This window comes from Tachysurus vachellii, chromosome 5 (assembly GCF_030014155.1).
Source record: "Tachysurus vachellii isolate PV-2020 chromosome 5, HZAU_Pvac_v1, whole genome shotgun sequence".
Taxonomy (NCBI): domain Eukaryota; kingdom Metazoa; phylum Chordata; class Actinopteri; order Siluriformes; family Bagridae; genus Tachysurus; species Tachysurus vachellii.
In genome coordinates this window covers 5,113,670-5,135,000 of record NC_083464.1, presented here as the reverse complement: position 1 = coordinate 5,135,000, position 21,331 = coordinate 5,113,670, and the positions used below count along the sequence as shown (strand labels likewise).

Genomic DNA, 21,331 nt, shown 5'->3' with positions numbered 1-21,331 from the left:
TTAATTAATTAATAAACAAATAAATAAATAAATATCAAAAAATAATACGAAATATATTAAATATATTTCATATTTCATTAATATATATATATATATATATATATATATATATATATATATATATATATATATATATATATATATTATATAAATACAGCAACTTAACAATGCAACGGATTATTCTGTAATACAATCACATGCGATTCATGTGTTTTAGATATTTCTTTATATTTCCGCTCTGTTTGTGTGAATATCAAGTCAAATAAAAATATAACAGCAAAAGGGGAATTAAAGTACAGTACAGTACAGTTTTCAAACTTAAACTCTATTGATTATTTTATTTTTTTTGCTCAAAAACATGATTATTTAAAACATTTTTCAGTGCGCTTGGTTGATTTAATGGAGCTATATATATATATATATATATATATATATATATATATATATATATATATATATGGAGCCCAAAAGATATTTATAGATATCAAAATATTTTTAAGTGGAACATCATTTATGATACACTTATGACATCTACATAATCACATGTTACCAGTCGTAATTAGTCACAGAGGAGCATTTTATGTACTAGAATATGGTGACTCAGTTTGATTTTAATATCTAAAAGCCATTCGTATTATATGTATATATATTTATGAGCTGGAGACTTTTATTTACACACTTCGCTTAGGGACATCCAGATAGTAACGCACACAGCACACACAAAAAAATAATTCTCAGTGGTAAAATTAGTGTTCAAGTGTATATTGTGTCCGGCTGCACATCATTTAACACACGTAGGTGTTAATTAAACACCAAGGACTTGTGTTTTGTCCTTGGATGACTGTATCTTAGGCTTATTGTCTATTAATATTAAGGCACTCCACCTATTAGCCTAGCAAGGAAGACTAAAAAAGACTGAAGGTGTACATTTATCTTGCTAGGACGTAACTGCACATGTAACTGTAAGGAATTGTGGCCTATTACCTCACCCATGAATGTGTTGTCAGAAAAAAAAGGGTAGTAGTGTAATGTCGTGTAGTGCAAGAGTGTCAGAGTGAGACTTGGCTAATTTTTATGAGCTGTCTACATCGAATCACGCGGATTAATCACCATATATCACATGGCAAGCTCTTTTTTCCTTTTCTTTTTTCTTTTTAGTTTCATGGATGAACGAGCCTTCCATCCCACCCAAACGAGGGAAGCAGCCCCTGTAGTTCAGCGCGAAAACACGGATCTCTAACAGCCTCTCCATAATGTGACAGTATGTACCCACAGCACTTCGCACCTGCGCTTTGAATAGGAGCCTCTTTCAGGGCTGAGACACGCTTGTTGGCCTTGAATCTCAAAGCAGCTGCGCTTATTTCCAGCCCCTTTGATCCTTACATTTCCCTCTCTAATTTGTTCGTATAGTTTGCGACAAGCACTTTATTCTATTCGCGATTAAAACGTAAAGTCTATTAAGGGGTATAGATAAGCGAGCGAGCGAGCGAGAGAGAGAGAGAGAGAGAGAGAGAGAGAGAGAGAGAGAGAGAGAGAGAGAGAGAGCTCTAATATCTTGTTGCAATATTCTGTTTCATGTTAAAGCATATTTTCGCAATTAGTGAGTTAAAATGTGCCCATTTTACCAGGATGCACTTCACACTTAAAAAAAAAACGTGTTAAGCATCAGAAATCCCTGATTTTTCTTCTATGACTGAAACAAGACGTTGATTTTTAATTTTAAGCAAATACAGAAAGAAAATTATCATTATTAAAAAAAAAGCGTCTATATTGAATTTAGACAATTAACCAACATACTCATATTTTCCACCTGAAGTGTTTTATACTGTATGCTAATATAATATGACTATAACTTATGATACAAGTTTTCTATCCCTTATGGCACAATGCAAGTAATACGTCTGCAATTTGCACTTAATTTAAAAAAAAAAATGACCCATTTCATAAAATATATGCTTTATTAAATATATAAGCCAAAAAGTTCATCAAGCGCAAATCAGCTTTTAATTACATTTAGCCTGTAGCATACATAATTCAGCAGGTCAAACAGCAACCAAATTTAATTATAAAATTTCCATATTGCCCATCTTTATTATCGCTACGTAAGCGTTAGAAAAATTGTGATTGGCTAGGTTTGGTCCTGCACATTATTCTGTACATCAGAATAACAGCACCAGAAACAAAACAGGGCATCAATCAAGGCAGCAGCTCCACAGCAGCTTCACAATAATACAATAATAACGATAATGAAAAGTAAAAAGTAATGAAATCGCTTTTTTATGGCTACATCAGATTTCTGTAAGTGAGCTATACATCATCCTCCTGTGCCAGTGATAATGAATGGGAGAAATCTGCACTTAACACATTAAGTGTTGCTGTAATATAATTAATCATCACTTGCTTCATATATCGTATTTTATGTTATTTATCATATGTGTATGGGTTTTGTGTGTGGGTGTGTCTGGGGGGAGGGAGTTAATGGCTCGAGAAAACGACAGGTATGGATTTTATTTTATAGGTGCATAAGGATAAAGACAAGTTTGTGTGTGAATTTGTGCTGTTCCCATAAACTAAAGCTGTATCCTAGATTGGGAAGTCATATGAAGACAACTCTTATAAGCAAAGCTGTTTATTCATTATTAGGAAAGAAATTAGCAAACTTTTTTAATTGTGAAACGTAAGCATATCCCTGTCTTGGATTGTGATCGATTTTTTGCTGTTATGTCTTTATGAAGGGAACTGTAGAAACTTTCTTTTTCACTTCTATACACACACACGCACGCTTATAACTAAACCAAGATCGCAGATCTCAAATCATACAGCATGAAATTCGCGAGATTTCGCATGGTCATAATTCACTGCCAGTCACCGCGTAAATGGCAGCGCTACATCATGATCAGGCTGGGTAATACTATATGTTCAGGCAAAGAGGTGTACTTACTGCCTGTGCACCCTGCTGCTGGAGGACATGCACTCCCCATCTTCTACCCGCGCACATCTGCGCTGCACAAACCCCAACCTCTAGAAAAAAGAGAAAAAGTTAAATAAAGAGATAAATAACACCTCTGGAAGTTGGGAATCACCCATGGAACATAAAATGAATATGTATGGCATGAACAGTGATATATACGGAATGTACAGTGGTATAATGGGCATCGTTATCATTTACTTGCTTCCTATTTTTTTTTTTTTTTTTACAAAGTATTCTGAAATTTCTTTCAAAACAAGCAATGAGAGATATGTTTAACATATAGGTTTTATACTTTTTTTTTTCAGTTTTCTTTTGGAAAAGAAAACTTTTCACACAACAATATCAAGATATTAAACCTGGTATTTCCTGGTATTTTGACAGCACTGAACTAAGTAAGATGTTATACTTATAATTATTATAATTATTACTATCTATGGACTTTTCAAAGCAATTCTGAACGACGTCAGAAACCTATTAGCTCCCTTAAAACTGAACCAAAAAAAAAAATCGTTTAATAAACGGATTCTAATAAATGTTTGTGGGACAGAGTTTGGTGTTTTAATATTAATGGATCATTGCATATACTAAAGATGATTTTGTTAGCATTTAGTCCATACCAAATTTGTGTTCCATAAATATCAATATGCTCATTTTGACAGGAAAGAGTGATCAGGAAAAAACAAGCAACTAACCAACCATCTAACTAACTAACTAACTAACTAACTAACTAACTAACTAACTAACGTGGACTAGGTTATCATACAGGTTTTAAAGAAATTATAACAACATTTGAGAAATTTTGTAACACTAAAATCATAAGAAGAATTATGACAACTAATCCCGCCCCTTTAAACTGTTAATAAACACGGCTGATTAAAATAACGGCTATTTTTAATATTTCTCTTAATAAGTCATAATACAAAAACACAATCACAAAAAAACTTGCGAAAAACAGAATTAGACAACAAATCCAAACACGACAGAATAAAATAGAGCAGAATAAATAAAGCAAAACAGAATAGAATAGTATAGAATAGAATGTGTATTACGAAATCATATAAAAACATTACATTTAGAAAAGGATCGGTGGAATGATTTGATATAAGGTAGAATGGAATACAGTATAAAAGCACAATAACAAATAGAATAGAATTGAATGTAATAGAATATGATGTAATAGACTAGACTAGAATAGACTAGAATAGAATAGAATAGATCAAATTGGTTAGAAAAAGTACAAATACAAGTAAGTTACAGGAGAAAAGAGAAAAACATCATAAAGGATAGCACAATAAAACAGAACAGTAATTTTATTATGAACTCACATTACAAAAAGACATCTCTACTTAGAAAAAACCTTAAAGAGCTACTGTATCATCATACATCATAAAGTGCAAAATGTTTTTAAAATGCAAATGTGCATCGATAACGCGACGTTTTAAGTCATTGGTTTCTTTGCACTATTTCACACGACTTCTTGTAATGTGCGCGCGCGCATGTGTGAGTGCGTGTGTGTGTGTGCGTGTGTGTGTGCGTGTGCGTGTGTGTATGTGTGTGTGTTTGTAAAAGAGTAGCAGTGGGAGCGTCATTCGTATGATCAACGTAGCAGCACCGCAGACTTTTGGGTCATTTCTTCATCTCCCGCAGAAAAAAGACATTATGCCACTCCCTATTGACATACCCCGCAATATTTGTCAAACATTCTGAAATTACAAATTAATGAAATGTACCACGACCCTACAAGATCACCCTAATGAACACGAGCTGTTTTGCTGATATTTTTTCTTTGACACATCTATTTTTATGTTTAATGTCCTTTGCTTGGTCACGGTCTATTAAGTAGTTTTACATTGAGGAGACTGGCCTCTGTCACAGTGACAGACTTACCTACAGGAATTAAATCGACCCCAGAAACAGACAAAAGTAATCGCCTGTCTGCAAAAAGTATTATTATTATTATTATTATTATTATTATTATTATTATTATTATTATTATTATAAATGTTATTTATTTATTTATTGTTGTTGTTGTTGTTGTTGTCCGTGGTTATTATTTTGCTTTTTTTCCATACAGTTGCCCCACTCTGATAAAAACAGACGAAGCTGCGATGCTCGCTGTACACCAACATGTGGAGGTGATGTGAGCTGAAAAGGTGAGAGGCCTTGTGCAAAATGTCACCAGCACCTGCGTGCAGTTAAAGAAAAAAAGAGAAAGAAAAAGCAGGGTTCAATATTAATCACGAACAAACAGGGGGTCATTCAAATGGTGTTCATTTCCTCTCTCTCTCTCTCTCTCTCTCTCTCTCTCTCTCTCCACGTGGCCAGTGTTGTTTTAACTATAATTAGATATTAGTGCATTTTAGACTGTCCTCTCAAGTGGCACACATTTCTCATGATCTCTCTCTCTCTCTCTCTCTCTCTCTCTCTCTCTCTCTCTCTATATATATATATATATATATATATATATATATATATATATATATATATATATATATATATATATATATATATATATATTTATAAAAACATTGGTAACTCTGCTGCCTATATATGACCAAAGCAATCAAAATCTCTTTATAAATGTGTCGGTAAAAAAAATGTTTCAAGTTGTTTATTTCTCCAGATAGAAGGAACAAAAGCATGTTCAGTTTAATCTATTTATTACCAGCAGCATGGGATTATGAGAATAATGCTGCAATGTTTTTATCCGAGTCTCTAGGAAGCGGTCCTATACACAACAGCAGCAACGGGAAGAACAACCTTATAACAACATCTTCATCACCATAATCGTCAACAAACAAACAAACAAACAAATATTTTTTTCCCTAAAAGCAAAATGTTTGTTTCCCGTAAAAGCAAGCTAAAATTCCTTTTACGCTTCCAAAAATAGTGAATTTCTCTTTAATTTTAAGACTCACATAATCATAAAAATGAACAGAATAATATATGCCAAGATTTTCACCCGTTGCTCCCGCGTTAATTCATCAAAAGAAACTTTCTCTAAGTTTTTTTTCCTTGTCCACTCCGTATAAAGAAAGATTTCAATAATAAGTCGACCACTGTGACATTCTTTGCACTTAGGCTATTTTTCATAATACCCCTTTTGTGAGGCTGAGGAAACTCCGCAGACAAGGAACTGAGATTTCCCACTATTACAATTTGATCAGATGCAGTGTTAACTATCGTCTATAGCATGCCGATAGATTTAGACCTTAAATCTTTGTTAAAGCAAAACACAACAAAGCAAAACAATAAAAAAAAATAAAAAATTAAAATAAGAATAATAAATGACTACATAAAGCACGTTTCTCCCATAGAAACAAGGTAAGAATGTTTCTTTTCTATATACTAATCATTTATAGAGGGCTTTCTACTACATGTAGTGCTTCTGTGTCTGAACCAATAGTGGCTGTCTAATTTCTGAACATAATTAGCTATAAGCTTCAAATCAATTGTTTCTCAGGCTCAGTCAGTCTCCAAGAAGAGAGAGAGAACTGATTTTTTTTGTTCATGTGTGAAAGCAGGAAGTAGCCTTACCTGTCATTCATTAAGAGGACAAAAACCTCAATAGACAGAGGAAGCTGGATTGGATCTGCTTGTTATTACCTGCCGTGCAAATTAAGGACTTAGTTGTTCCTTTAAGCTGTCAATTTGCTCGCAGCAGCTATAATTGACCTTGTGGAGGAATAACGGAGGCAATGATATCATATTCATAAATCAGGGAAAAAAAAACCAAACTGACCGTATTCTATTTTATATACTAAATTACTTAAGATTTTCTCCAGAAAACAAACAAAAATAGATAAATAGATAAAATATACAAAAGCATGCCAATTTTAAATTATCCAAAAACTGCAGAAAAAAGCTCTGTGTTGCCCTGATCAGATATTAAATAATCAATATAATAATTATAATCAACATATAATTCTGAATAATCATTCTATATTAATATATAATAGATGATATAGTAATAATTAATAGGTGATATTAGTATATATCCAGTGTTTCTTTCTTTAAACGAAATTCCTAGTTGACTATACAGTTAAACTTGTTTTCTTCATGCAATGGACTCGATCTAAATAAAACACACACTCACACACACTCAACACTTGAACTGGAAAGTGATTTGACCTTTTTTGTATGGTCTTGTTCTTTCAAGTTTGTCTTAAGCACAAAGGACGCGCGCTGCCGTGACATGGTCTTTGTCATGACGTACATATGCTCAGGATCTCAAGCAGGTCCTCAAAAGCTAGAAAACATGCAATACATTTTTGATTTTACATAAATTTGTATTATTTTAAAATAAATATAGGCAAAAAATGGGTGAAAATAAACAAGTTAGAAAGTGTTAAATTGTTGGGCACCCAGAGGATGGGATGCCGTGTGTGTTTTTAAAGGTTAAATGAGTTGTTCCGACTACCAGGGAGACAGAGAGTGAGATAGAGGAAGAGAGAGAGAGAGACAGAGAGAGAGAGAGGAGAGAGAGAGAGAGAGAGAGAGAGAGAGAGAGAGAGAGAGAGAGATTTCTGGGTATGAACATAAACGGAGCATAAGACCGCTTGGATAGAGTGAGATTCTTACAACATGCAAAATTCATATTAAAACCATTGCCTCGGCAAATAATTTAAAAAAATTATGAACGGAAATGGATTACCGTGTGTGTGTCTGTGTGTGTGTGTGTGTGTGTGTGTGTGTGTGTGTGTGTGTGTGTCTAAGTTAGAGTCTTTAAAAACCTTTTAAGCTCTTTGTCTGGCTGACTGGCTTGTTATTGTTCGCTTTTTTCAGTATTCGATGATTTTTGAAGAAAAAATAAATATGCATGTTTCAAAACAAATTAAAATATGAATATTATAGTTATTCAGACGGTAACTTTAATTAGGTTTCTGGCTTTACATGATTGCTTTACAACATTTGCACCTTAATTATTAAAACTGATGGGATGAAGTGTGTTTGGGGTTTCGTTTTCACACTCCTGGAGGAAACGTATCTTTCACTATGTATGTAAAATATTATTAAGCGTTTTGTAATCGCACGAAATACAACATAGAGATTCAAATGTGAAAGATAACATGAATGTTACACTGTATGAATGAACATGCAGTTGAAGGAGAGAGAGAGAGAGAGAGAGAGAGAGAGAGAGAGAGAGAGAGAGAGAGAGAGAGAGAGAGAGAGAGAGAGAGAGATGAAGAGAGGGAGTAACCTGATGATTGCGCCTATAATTCAGAAAGAGAACCATGAAAGTTGACACCAGACACATAAAAGCTGCATGTCAAAATGAATGCTTGCTCCGGGATGCCATATTAAAGCCAGAGCCAACAGGGCAACAGGAATCTCCGGAATCCCGTATCAAATTGGCTATAATAAAACTCTATTATGATTTTACAATTACACTTTTATAGCGTGGCTTAGTCTTGTTTTTACAATTAAAATTCATTTATGTCAACTACTTCTTCTATACGAGACCAGTTTGGACTTATTTCAGAAGATTTGAACAAGGTGATTATATTATTTGTTTATTTATTCGTTCTTTGGAGGAAAACTAAAGCCGAGCCATATCATTCACTCCTTTAATTACTTTGTACTGAGTAAAACGATGCACAATTCAAAGTGAAAAAGAAATATCAGTGTTGCTGAGATATGTGTACAGAAGGGAGGGAAATGAGTTATGCTATCCAAGGGGTCAGTGCGCCCCGAATGGTTTCTGACCCAAGCACATTCTAGACACTAACTAACTAACTACACTACCCCAGAGCACGCTCCCCGGATGTGCAGCATGCTTCCACCTATAAATAAAGTGCAGGAATGATGTCTGGTGATAGGTGGCATAAATTTTTGGCAACAGAAAAAGTGTGCACGAAAAAGAAGAGTGAAAATTCATTCATTCATTCATTCATTCATTCATTCATTCATTCAGTCATTCATTCATCCATTCCAAGTAACCTCATTATCCTGCTAAGGACAAGGTAGATCTGAAGCTTATCAGAATTAATCCAAGATTCAAGTGTACCACACTGTACTTACAATAAATACTTTATTTATTTATTTATTTATTTATTTATCTATTAAAAAAAAAACATAATTTACGATGCATATTTGTACCTTTGAGGCTTTATATAAACTTATTAAAGGTAATAAAAATACATACAAACAGGTACCCTTGTTTTTGACACATCCTGTTGAAAGCAGGGTTTTATTATTATTATTATTATTATTATTATTATTATTATTATTATTATTATTATTATTATTATTATTAGTAGTAGTAGTAGTAGTAGTAGTAGTAGTATTTAGAAGTGTAAGAAGTGACAGAGAAGACAGAGAAGAGAATAAGATGTTTAAGAAAGGAAACGGGAGATGGGGAGTTGAAGACTGAAGTAAGGGAAAAGATAACGGAGACAGATTTGAGGAGAATAGAGGGATGAAGAGAGGGAAAGAAATGGGCCTCCTCCACCTCCTCCTTCTCCTCCTCAAGCTTTAATTCATTATATGATTTCTACAGTAGCGACCTGCTGCTCAGCCAAAGAGTTTAAAAGCGGCGAAAAGCAGCTGAAGTTAACTAGAGGCGCGGACATCAGCAGAATCAACAATATTTGTATTCATTTGGAGAAAGGAATGGTTTGGACAACAAGACAAAACCAAACAAAGCCGGGAGAAAAAGCGCCCATGAATAGTGGCTATTGTTCATGGCTTTTAGGCTCTGATTCAGCATGTCATAACCCCCACGAAGAAGAAAACATCAATATTCAGAAGGAAAGGAGAAGTTTCTATGGCAAAGCAAAGACATTTTAGTGCATAACAGATCTGGAGAAGAAATAAGAGGGAGAGAAGAAAGAGGGAAAAATGAAAGAGATCAAAGTGAGCGCTCTTGGGAGTGTGGATGGCTCTGTGAATCAAAGATGGACGGCGGTGTTGACTTTTAGAAGCACTTTGGCAAGTCTGTCAGTCCCCTTTTCCACGGCAGGAGGAAGAGCCAAAGCCAGAAGCCTCAGTGCCTCAGCAAGAGAAAGCGACTCAGTAACAGAATGAGTTTTGCTCTGAACACTGTTTTTTCCCCTCTTCTTTATTTTCTGGGCGATATGTCAAAGAAAAGGGTTATGTAATGATTTGGCAACCTGCACTGGCTAAAATGACTGGATATAATGTTAATAAATTTACACTTAGTTTAAATTTAGTAGTTTTTTTTTCACCTTGGTAGCGACTCACTGTTTTAATCGTGTACATAAATCAATATGTGCGTAATCCAAAAAGTGAAAGAAAGAAAGAAAGAAAGAAAGAAAGAAAGAAATGTAATTTTTTATTCCGACTGTGCGTGTGTGTGTGTGTGTCTGTGTGTGTGTGTGTCTGTGTGTGTGTGTGCTTGTTGACTGGGTTACTCGTCGTACAAGCCGACTAACATGCGTTGTAATGTGCTAAGTAAACAGCACGGCGGATAAGAGCGGCCCTTTTTGTCGGGATACAACAGCTGTCCGGCCCTCCATTGTACTGCTACACAGTGACCCGAGTCTGCCCTTCTGCCCTGTTTAACCAGCTCACCGCACCAGAACACGGGCAAAGTGTGCATGCATGCAAGCTTAGTGCCGGGCAGACACACACACACACACACACACACACACACACACACACACACACACACACACACACACTCACCATGTTTTCTGTGTGCATAGAAAAATACACTGTAGTTGCAGCAATAGGTTCAATACACTGTTTCATATATCAATAAAACAAAAACAAAATCTTACACGATAATAAATAATTTCTGATGTTACAATAAATTAACCAATTTAAAATTTTAAACAAAATATAGTACATTATACCAAACTCTAAATACATGTAGGTGTTTTAGACCCTGATCCAGTGAACAAACTTGAGCATGTGTTTTTGTTTTTAAACACATCTGTACATAGTGCTAGACAATCGAATTGGTAGATAAAATAAATGTAAATGTTCCCATAATCATTCTGCTCATTTGTAATAGCAAACAAGAAGAAAAAGTCATTTTTTTCCTCCAAAATGAAGTGTATAGATCTAATGCAGATGATTTTATTTTTCATATACACTCACAATCAACAGGAATAACAACAAAAATCTTTTTAAAAAATCTATCTATCTATCTATCTATCTATCTATCTATCTATCTATCTATCTATCTATCTATCTATCTATCTATCTATCTATCTATCTATCTATCTATCTATCTATCTATCTATCTATCTATCTATCTATCTATCTATCTATCTATTGAAGAAGCATGAATAATCTGCCTCCTTTTATTCTGCATTTTTTAAAGACTTCTTTGGGAACTGTGAGAGTAGATCATTAAAGCCCTTTCAAACACTGCATTAAACACTGAAGTCAGTCCTTGATGAGGTGCCAGAACATTTCAGTTCACTTAGGAAACCTGTGTAAGTTCTCACCTTCAACCCTAAACAAACACAAACACAGGAGATTGTATGGTGCTTGGTTTAAGAGTCTGGCAACAGACAGGAGATTTAAACATGCTGACAGACTGAAGTCTTTTTAACCAGAATATTTTTATTTATTTTCACTGCTTCAGAAATGTAATAAATAATATTACTAATATTAATATTTAGGTGTAACAACAACAACAACAATAATAATAATAATAATAATAATAATAATAATAATAACCAATATGATTGAAATTAATCTTATATATATATATATATATATATATATATATATATATATATATATATATACGTATATATATATATATATATACGTATATATATATATATATATATATATACGTATATATATATATATATATATATATATATATATATATATATATATATATATATATATAGTATATATATATATATATATATATATATATATATATATATATATATACGTATATATATATATATATATATATATATACTGCAAATAACATACAAAAAATGTTAATGTTAATAAAGCATCTGAAATGTGAGTATTAGGCATAGAAAATCAATTAAGCTTGGAAAGGCAATTACAGCTGAACACTGATGTGTGTGTGTGTGTGTGTGTGTGTGTGAGAGAGAGAGAGAGAGAGAGAGAGAGAGAGAGAGAGAGAGAGAGAGAGAGAGAGAGAGAGAGAGAGAGAGTGTTTGCATGTATATGTGTTTCAGGATTTCCACTGGTGTTGGTGACGTGTGAAGCCTGGTTCCGTATGGTACCCTACAGGCAGGGGCCCTTTTCCTGTCAAGCTTGGAATGGAGCCCCATGCTAAGAGCAAGGGTCCACACACAACAGGGGAACTACACAACACTGTTGTTTCAGAATGGCTGCTTGATTTACGCTCGTCACAGCGGAAAAGGGTGGTCATGTCTCCAGACACGTAGGTGTTGACAACCATACTGGACTCCCTTGCACCCAAACCGTGCCACCACTGCTGTTCCACTTATACCCAGTCTGATTTCCAACCCGTCGACTCTCTAGGCACCCTGGGGTCACCTCTGGCAGACTGGCCGTCTTGTATTTTACACTGGGCCACTCGTGACAATAATAATGTCAAAACTGCTAATTAGATGCACTAGTGATCGTTGAAAATGCAATTTAAATGTGTATTTTCACAGAGCAAAGTGTGAGATAAATTCAATAATTCATGTTCACAGAGCAGCGAATGTTAAGTTTAAATATAAGAGCTGTGTGATATGGTAGTCGAGTCATTCACACAGATGAATGGTAGTGAATTTCCACATGCAGAGAAGCTTTGTTGACTGTGCATTTCGAAGGTCACAGAGCAAACCGAATAGAGACTCGCCGCCTCCTCTCGGTCAACATTTGTCTGTTGTGCCTACAGCTTGGGTGGAATTCTACATACCTAAACTTAGCACAAGGCTTGCAATTAATTACAGTCATAGATATCAGATGTATTCCATGAAGATGAAGGCATGGCACATTTGAACTGTATGTATAGGAAAAAGCATAAATGTCTTCTCTTTTTAAGAAGCACCAGTTCATTTCCACTGCGAATTGTGGGGTAGTTAAATGGTCATTTTCCTAAACAGTATTTTAAGATGGGCCTATAGCGGTATGTGCTGTAATCAATGTGTGACATAAATGTTTGCTCAAAGCACTCCGCAAGTCCATTAAACTGAAGTCACCCTCAATCTGAAATTTTCCAGGAAATCTGTCTAATAACCAAATAATGTCTTTACAACAACAACAACAAAAAAAATTCAAAACGGCTGTTAAGCCGAAGCTCACGGTGCGTTTTTTCTTCATTCTAAATACTAGGCCTTGTTCGTTTTATATAAAGCAGCATATGTACAACATTGTCAAGCAGCCTGCCTGTAAAGTTAATAGAGAGAGGAAGAAAGCGAGAGAGCATGTGTGCTGCAGGGAACGCTGTGTTATATAACCGCATTGCCTTTATAGCATAGCTCATGTTGGGATTATGTCACTCGAACGCTGTCACTGAGGCAGTAGGAGAAAGCACCCTGAGGTGGGCAGTATATCAACATCCCTGTTTGACATTTACAGACCAATGATCAGCACTCACAGCATTATGGGCCTTACGCGGTTATGGGCCAAGGTATTTATACAGAGATATAATGCCTCATATAAAATAGTCAAGCCAGGCTCACAAATAATGCTTTACTGTTTAGTGAGGAAGAGGTGGCATGGAAAATTTAAACTAGCTACCGTTTTCCTTTAGCTTCCTTTTCTCTGTTAGAAAATGGCAGTACCTTGATGCTCTTTGAGCAAATCTACTGTACCAATGCTTATATATTGACCTAGCATTTTGGGAGTTTCTCAGGCTGTAATAACACAATAGAAGTAGAAGTGTATATGATCAGCATTCATTTTACATAATGCCTTCATTCTCATACAATTAAATTTAAAATACTACATATGAAGTTAACACTTAAGTAAACATTAGCACAACCTTCTTTCCCAAGAACACTGGTTTCATATCAGGGTTTAATTGGTTTTCTGAATAATATTTGTTTTAATTTCCAGCCTTTGAGAGAATAAGATAAAAAAAAAGAAAGACTTGTATTGAAATCTTGGAACATCTTTTAAATCACTTAGATCGTTTGTACATTGTGGGTTTGTATAGCTGTTATGCAGGCCTGTAAAATACACTTTTAATCAGTGTTTATTAATCAAATATATCCTGAAATTTTGGGACATTCATAATGCCACTAGAATTTTACAAAAGGTCTCATATAAATAGGCAACATCTTGCCTAACATTAACAGTTCATCATATTGTGCAGCGAGGTCAAAAGTTTTCCTTGTACAGTATGCAGTCGACTTTTTGCTAGATATACAGTAAACTAAGGACAAAAAAATTCAACAGTAATCTAATCTGATCTCAATATGTGATTCAGTCTGCAGTTCTCAGATTTCACAAAGGAAAGGAAAATTCTTTCAAAACGTTAAAGAATGTAATAGATGTAATAGATGTATGATTCTAACTTTCTGGTTTCTTTTTGCCTCCGTTATCTTTATCCTTACTGTGCGGGCAGATTTTCAACTGATCCAGATCTTTGGAACTTTACGATGACCCTCATTATGCCTAATGGTGTTTTTAACTGCTTATGGATTTTTAATATTCATCGCCTTATGCAGGTCAACAACCAAAGCAGCAACTGAAAAAAAAAAACAGAAAGATGAAGCCTGAATTTATTTTAAGTAATGTTTAGCTATCACAATTCTACCACGTGATTTTTTTTTTCCCCTTCTGGGGAAAACAGTCTTTATTGCAAAAACAGGAAGCTCATGTTTATAGTGATGTTAAGCTTAAGTTAATATCAAACACAAAGATTCAGCCCTTGCTATGTGAGGACAGAACTACCACAGAATGAAAGCATTTGTTTGACGGTGAGTTTATTTTAAATTTTTTAGGGTTACTGCTGAACATATGAAGGACTTGGTAGAGATCAATCTCTATTGGCCTTTTTCTTTCCCGCTGCTGACCCCCGTCCCACCCCCACGCTGCTGGGAACAGCATGAAGGCCATGCATGGCTGCCATGCATGGACCCTTACATCTCACACATGTAGCCAAACAGTCCTCGGACAGAGCAGGCTGCTTTATACGCACTGCGCTAAACATGTGTTGTGGCCAAAGTTGCATCAAAGGTCAGGCAGCTAGGCTTTGAACACTTCAAAGCAATGGCTTTCAAGTTTTATGGCAGGTGTAAGCAGGGTTTGCTGACCAGCCCGGGGTGGTCTGAGGCCTGGCCTGGAGGAGTTCATGCCCAGAGGGAGGGAGCAAGCAAGGAAAGCAGTGACCAGACTGTCCCTAACGTCTTTATGCAATGCTTTATGTAAAGCTGCAAGGGTGTGTGCACACAATCACTTCAAGAGTCTCTGGTTACAGAAGACCACAGCAGGGTACGGCTGTCTCACCCCCGACTCGGGAACAGATCGAGCGGGCAAAGGGCAACGTCTGCCACACATCCCTTCATCCAGTGTCCAGCACTGATTCCTCTGCTGTCAGCACACACGCAGGGTTCCAGCAAGTTCATCAAATCCAGTCAAGACTTCCTTAACCATCTTAAGGTCTTAAGAGGTTTAGCACAAAGAGATTATTTGCAACCATTATCCAGTGGTCTTCTTTACACAGCTGTGGCATCGTATCATACTTAATGCGGGTATACTATTACTTCAGCTATTAGCACTCTATTAAAAATAAGACTCGATTGTTTATCTGAAAAGTGTAATTATGGAGTGAAGTGGCTGTTTGATGGAGCTCCGTTGACTCGGTGAGCTAGCCTGCACATTGTGAAAAGTCATTAGAGGCGGCAGGGAGCAGAGCAGGTGTGTTTGTGTCACTTCACAGATGGTGTGGAATTCAGCTTTAATGAGTGGAAAGACAACACTTCAAATGAACTTTTATCTCTGACGGAGGATAAAAGAGACAACAAGACGAGCAAGTGCACATGAAAAGAATGAAAGAAGGGTTCGTTTAATAATTTACATTTCATTTACTACATATACACCCAGGACCAAAACATTTAATTAACCCAACCGAAACATTGAGGGAATGCCATTACTCTGAGCCAAAGCTGGTATTAAGCATCCAGACTCACTTTGATAACAAAAGGCACGTCAGGCAGTACAACGAGATCTCGTGGCTTATCATTACTGACTGCTTCAGTGCAGCCGGTTAAACATTACGCTCGCTCTATGTGAGGGCATGATTTTTTAAATCCATCTGTTGTTCTATGAGATGGCTAATGTCGCACTGAGATGATTAAAAGAACATTACCTGGGTTGTGAGATTCCCTGAATGAGAAGAACGCTGTATGGTAAATTGCTTGTTTTCTGTATTGTGATTAATTGAACTTCCACCATCACATTTCAACGCACTTTGTTTTTCTGTCCCCAGTCATCTCTTATCATTAAAGAGAAAATCTGAATCTCTCTCTTGGAGTCCAATTAAAGATTTGCATTGCTATATTTTTCACTTTAATTACCGAATACAAAGCAGGCTTTGAGTTATTTTGTTATTTATCAGCCAGCGCTGAGGAAAAAAGAAGAAAAAAAAACTCATCAAGTATACAGATAGCAGAACCCATAATTACTTTGACAAAACAAAGGAAACAGTAGCATATATAAGTCTTTATAGACTGTATAACAAACTCTGCATTAATTACAGCTTCCATAAATGACTGAGGTGTCAAATATTTGTAAAGGAGCGATGTGTTTATTCCAAATTGGAAGTATGAGGCAACGACACCATTTATTAAAGAAAAAGAACAAAAGGCAATCGCAGGAAGTCCAGACTCTTAATGTTGAAACAATGATTGCTGGAGAGAATGCAAGCTTCACTTGATGCAGCGTTCGGCACCAGAGAAGCATCATTAGGTTCTTGCCAATAGTAAATCATCCCCTGTGAGCACATAGTATATGCTTCAGAGATAAAAAAGGGAAGAAAAAAACCGCAAGGGCTCACGGCAATGCACAGTTGATGTTATTAATTCCATTATACCCCACATTGACAAAACAGTGGGACTCGATTCAGTGTCATGGTGGCGTTGTAGAATGGGTCTTTGTTGAGATAATGGACAAGACGTGCATAGTTTGTGACATTTTCTCCTTTTAAATGCTCACAGACCATGATAGAATCTGGTGCTGAGCTCTACTGGGACTGAGATTAAAGCGAAGCATCATACTGTTGACATCCAGCGTCCTCGCCGTTCCTCAGGTCTCCCTAACCTCTTTCGCACAAATGACTGAATCTCTCATACCCTAAACACACTTTGCCATTGGTCTGAGGTAGTCAGGCTCATGCCAACGAGATCTCGTTCCAAGTGCTTATAAGCCACCGAGGATGGCCTGCAGAATTTAGTGACTTGGCGAGGCTTCCTGCTGGAGCCCCGATTTCCTCTGCACTTCCCCAGCACCTCCTTTGTGTGACCCTGCAAATATCCTCTGGGCCTGCTCGTTACCCCGTGCAGCCAGCGTGGATCAGCACGCCGCTTAATTTGGCACCCAGAGATTCGCTGTGCTCTTCGAAATGCCGTGACAAGAAAAGGATAGAAGGCAAAAATCCCGCCGGTCGTTATCAGACAGTAGCAGATACATGCCGCCGCACATGCTTGGATTTTAAAGAGCCATCTTCTTTTTTAGACTTTAGACACAACACTGTTACAATTCATGCATCAGGTTCGATTCTCTATATGGGTAGAAATGGCTCACAGCAACAGACAACACAAGCCTGAATGATACAACGAACGTCTGGAGGACGTGATGAAAATAACTAAACTCTGCTAAGTATAATTCAGACTGTAGTTCTTTATTAGCATCTGTATTTATGCACAGTAATCATCAAGTATCTGAAATTTCCTAACTATTTACATAAATAATGCAACGTTTGGTTTTCCACCAATCAGCTGATAGGAAAAAAAGCATATCAAGGTGGATTACTATCCAATAACAAAACATCCTAAAGTGTTCCATACCACTTATATAGTAACATAAAACCTTTTACATTTATAAATACATGACCCATAAATTATTATATCCATTTATAGCTAGGTAATATTCTAAATCATCTGTTATAATTTATATTAAAAAGCAGATACAATAAGTTAAATTAGTTATTGTAACTAGTTAAATTAAGTTAAATTAGTTATTGTATCAACAGGCTATTTTTGTTTTCTATTTTGAGCCAAAAAACCTAAAACTTTACTTAGTTCTAGCTTCAGATGATTTAAATTTTCCTTGAAAATTAGTTGTTGCTATAGCAACAATGCAGTATTACATTGAACTAATTAATAGAAATATGATAAATTCAGCCAGATGTACTTCCGAAGTTGCTGTTATAACAAATAGTTAACCATCCAACATCAGATTATAGAATATAACCGAAACTGGAACTGCATTACAAATAAACTGTTTATATAAATGTGATGAAAGTTTTGGATACATGGTGCATGTTTTGGGCTTCATTTTCATCCCACTATCCATGAGGGTTGGTCAGCGTTGTGTCAAGTGGAGGTGGTAATGGCTACCAGGTACTCAGTGGCCACTGTGCCCTGTGATCGGTCAGCCAGAGCCTGGATGCTGGTGCTTGGCATGGTGATTCTGGGTGTGACGTGTTTTCCATCCAAAAAAAGGGCCAAAGCAATAGCAAGGCCAGACAAGATGTGCCCATTCGCACCACTGAAGATCCAACATCCTGCTGAGCCAGCAGGCAATCTCTGGCATCATCGCAAGCTCCAATCACCGATTCTGTTTTGACATGTCATTCAGGAGATAATAATGAGTTATATACACAAATAGAAAAAGAGCTTCATGTGAAAGTATAGATACTGAGAGCAGGTTTGAAGATGAGCTATCATGTCTTGGCGGGATAGTTATCCGTGAAAGTTCGAGACCGATGACCTGAAATCGTAAGACATAATATTCACTATAACATCATGTCCTGATTTATACTGCATGAATACATTTGAAAATTGAATCAGGCTAGAATAATACATTTGGTGTACACTACAACATTGCGTTCTGTCAGACGAAAGGTTTACACCAGACCCGTGGATTACTAAGTGCTTCTTTTCCTTTCACTGAAAGCGCCTGCTCTGTAATTATCCTGGCAGCTACTGACTCCGTGTCTGCTTCACAGAGCAAAACCCACACAAAACAATTAGGGCAGTGCACGCTGGAAACGAATGCGGCTTGTACAAACAGCAGGTGAGAGTTGCAAGACACATCTGCAAAGCTTTAACTGGACACAGTAATTGTGTTGCACAAATACAGTGCAAGCTAACATTAACATCCTTTTACATAGCTCCTGGTAAAAACAAATGTACAAGCATGGGAATAAAATCAAAATATACATGTCTTAGTAACAGAAAAAATGAAAGTGTGTGTGAGTGTGTGTGTATGTGTGTGTGTGTGTGTGTGTGTGTGAGAGAGAGAGAGAGAGAGAGAGAGAGAGAGAGAGAGAGAGAGAGAGAGAGAGAGAGAAACTGGCAAAACTAAGACTATAAAATTTGACATGATGCAAAGTGTCAGATATAATTTTGTGCTTTCTGGCTTGGCTGCAGCGCTGCATGATATGGTCTATTTTTTCTGGAGGTGAGCCAGGCCTGTCTGTTGAGCTGGATGAGTTTCTGGGATCATCTCCAGACTCCCTGGAGGAAGTAATCTACATTGCAGAATCCTGGAAGTACATGAACTTGGAGGACAGGGATGCAGGTGAACATTCCTTCTCTCCAGTGCGGATCCAAAATATGTACATGGACAATAAGTTTAGAGAAGATGACATGGAAATATGATGTGTTCATGTACAGTGTGTATGATAAATCTCAATGCTCACTGGTCTGCTAAATCATCTACATAAAAGGTGAAAGCAAACTTATGGTATTCTCTTCATGTACAGGGAAAAAGATAGAAATCAGACATAGTTTTAATGGATTCAAGCACAGATGTAAAGATACAAGTGTTTATGATATGACTCTGAAAAGCAACACCTGGTTTAAAGGTCCATTAAATTAATCACTTGAATATGAGAAGATAATGAGCCACACATTGCACTGCTGGGGTCAGGGGCTTCTCTGCATCTATAAGCAATTTAATAATTGAGATATTAGACATGGATATAAATCTGTGTAAAACAAAAACAGAAATCTTCTGAAACACATTATATAACACTGAGAGGCTCATTAACCGATGTAAAAAAAAAAATGAAAAAAAAAAAATAGTTCACTTTTCCCCAAAGTTAAGTCACATACATCAGGTCAGATGGCGGCGTGTTATTTCTGTATACTGACCATTTTTCTCTCTGAGACACGGGGAGGGGGTGAAATCTTCAGAGTGAAATCATAGGTCTACAGATGTTTTCAAGACGTCTTTTTTTTCCTTGTCAGTAGCAGATTATCCCCTGTAGCAAAATCTCATTAAAGAGCAATTTACAGAGCTGTGCTGATGTTGCCATCAACCAAGAATTAAAGGCATTCATTTAAAAAAAAAAAAAAAAAAAAGTTTGTGAAAACACGTTGAAGTTAGCAGAAGTGCTTAGAAAAAAAAGATAATCCACTAATATGGAACAAACAAACAAACAAACAAACAAACAAACAAACAAACAAACAAACAAAGAAACAAATAAATAAATAAAAACTCCAAGGCTGAGTTTGGACTATATATAATAATAATAATAATAATAATAATAATAATAATAATAATAATAATAATAATAATAATAATAATAATAATAATAATAATAGCGCAGAGCCACTGTGCATTCTGGGGAAAAATGTGGGATTTACCAAGTTTGTAGCTTTTTCACATGCATTCAAACATTCCCCCCGCACACACACACACACACGCACACACACGCGCGCGCGCACAAACTCAAACTACACACATAAACTCTAAATATCCACCACTATCCACTCAAACTCTCCATCAGCCGTAAAGCGCATCTCTTACAAAACTGAGGCTCCTTTTCTTATAAACCTAACGTGAACTTGACACACTGTGACCGTGCACCATCCGACCAGAAACACCAAGAAAACCTAAAGAGATGTTTTGTTTTATTCATAGTACAGTACACCTCAAGGTGTTTGCCATGTGCTGCTTTTATAACATGTTGCGCAAATAGCGTTGAAAACACGGCACGGAGTGGTGCTAAAATGAAAGACTGTTACAGGTGAGGCCTTGTGGCTCCACTCTCTCTCTCTCTCTCTCTCTCTCTCTCTCTCTCACACACACACACACACACACACAAAGAGAGAGAGAGAGAGAGAGAGAGAGAGAGAGAGAGAGAGAGAGAGAGAGAGAGAGCACTCCAAGTCTACACGGCTTGGAGAGCTGGCATGATGGGAATGATCCTGTCTAAAATTTTCCACAGCTTAATTTCGAGTCTCTACACAAGGTTTCCATAAAGAT

At 36.3% G+C, this 21,331-nt stretch overlaps 1 pseudogene; it reads left to right on the top strand.

Annotated features, from left to right (window-relative positions):
- Positions 1 to 21,331, top strand: part of LOC132845434 (trichohyalin-like) — a 65,111-nt pseudogene that overhangs the window by 10,903 nt on the left and 32,877 nt on the right.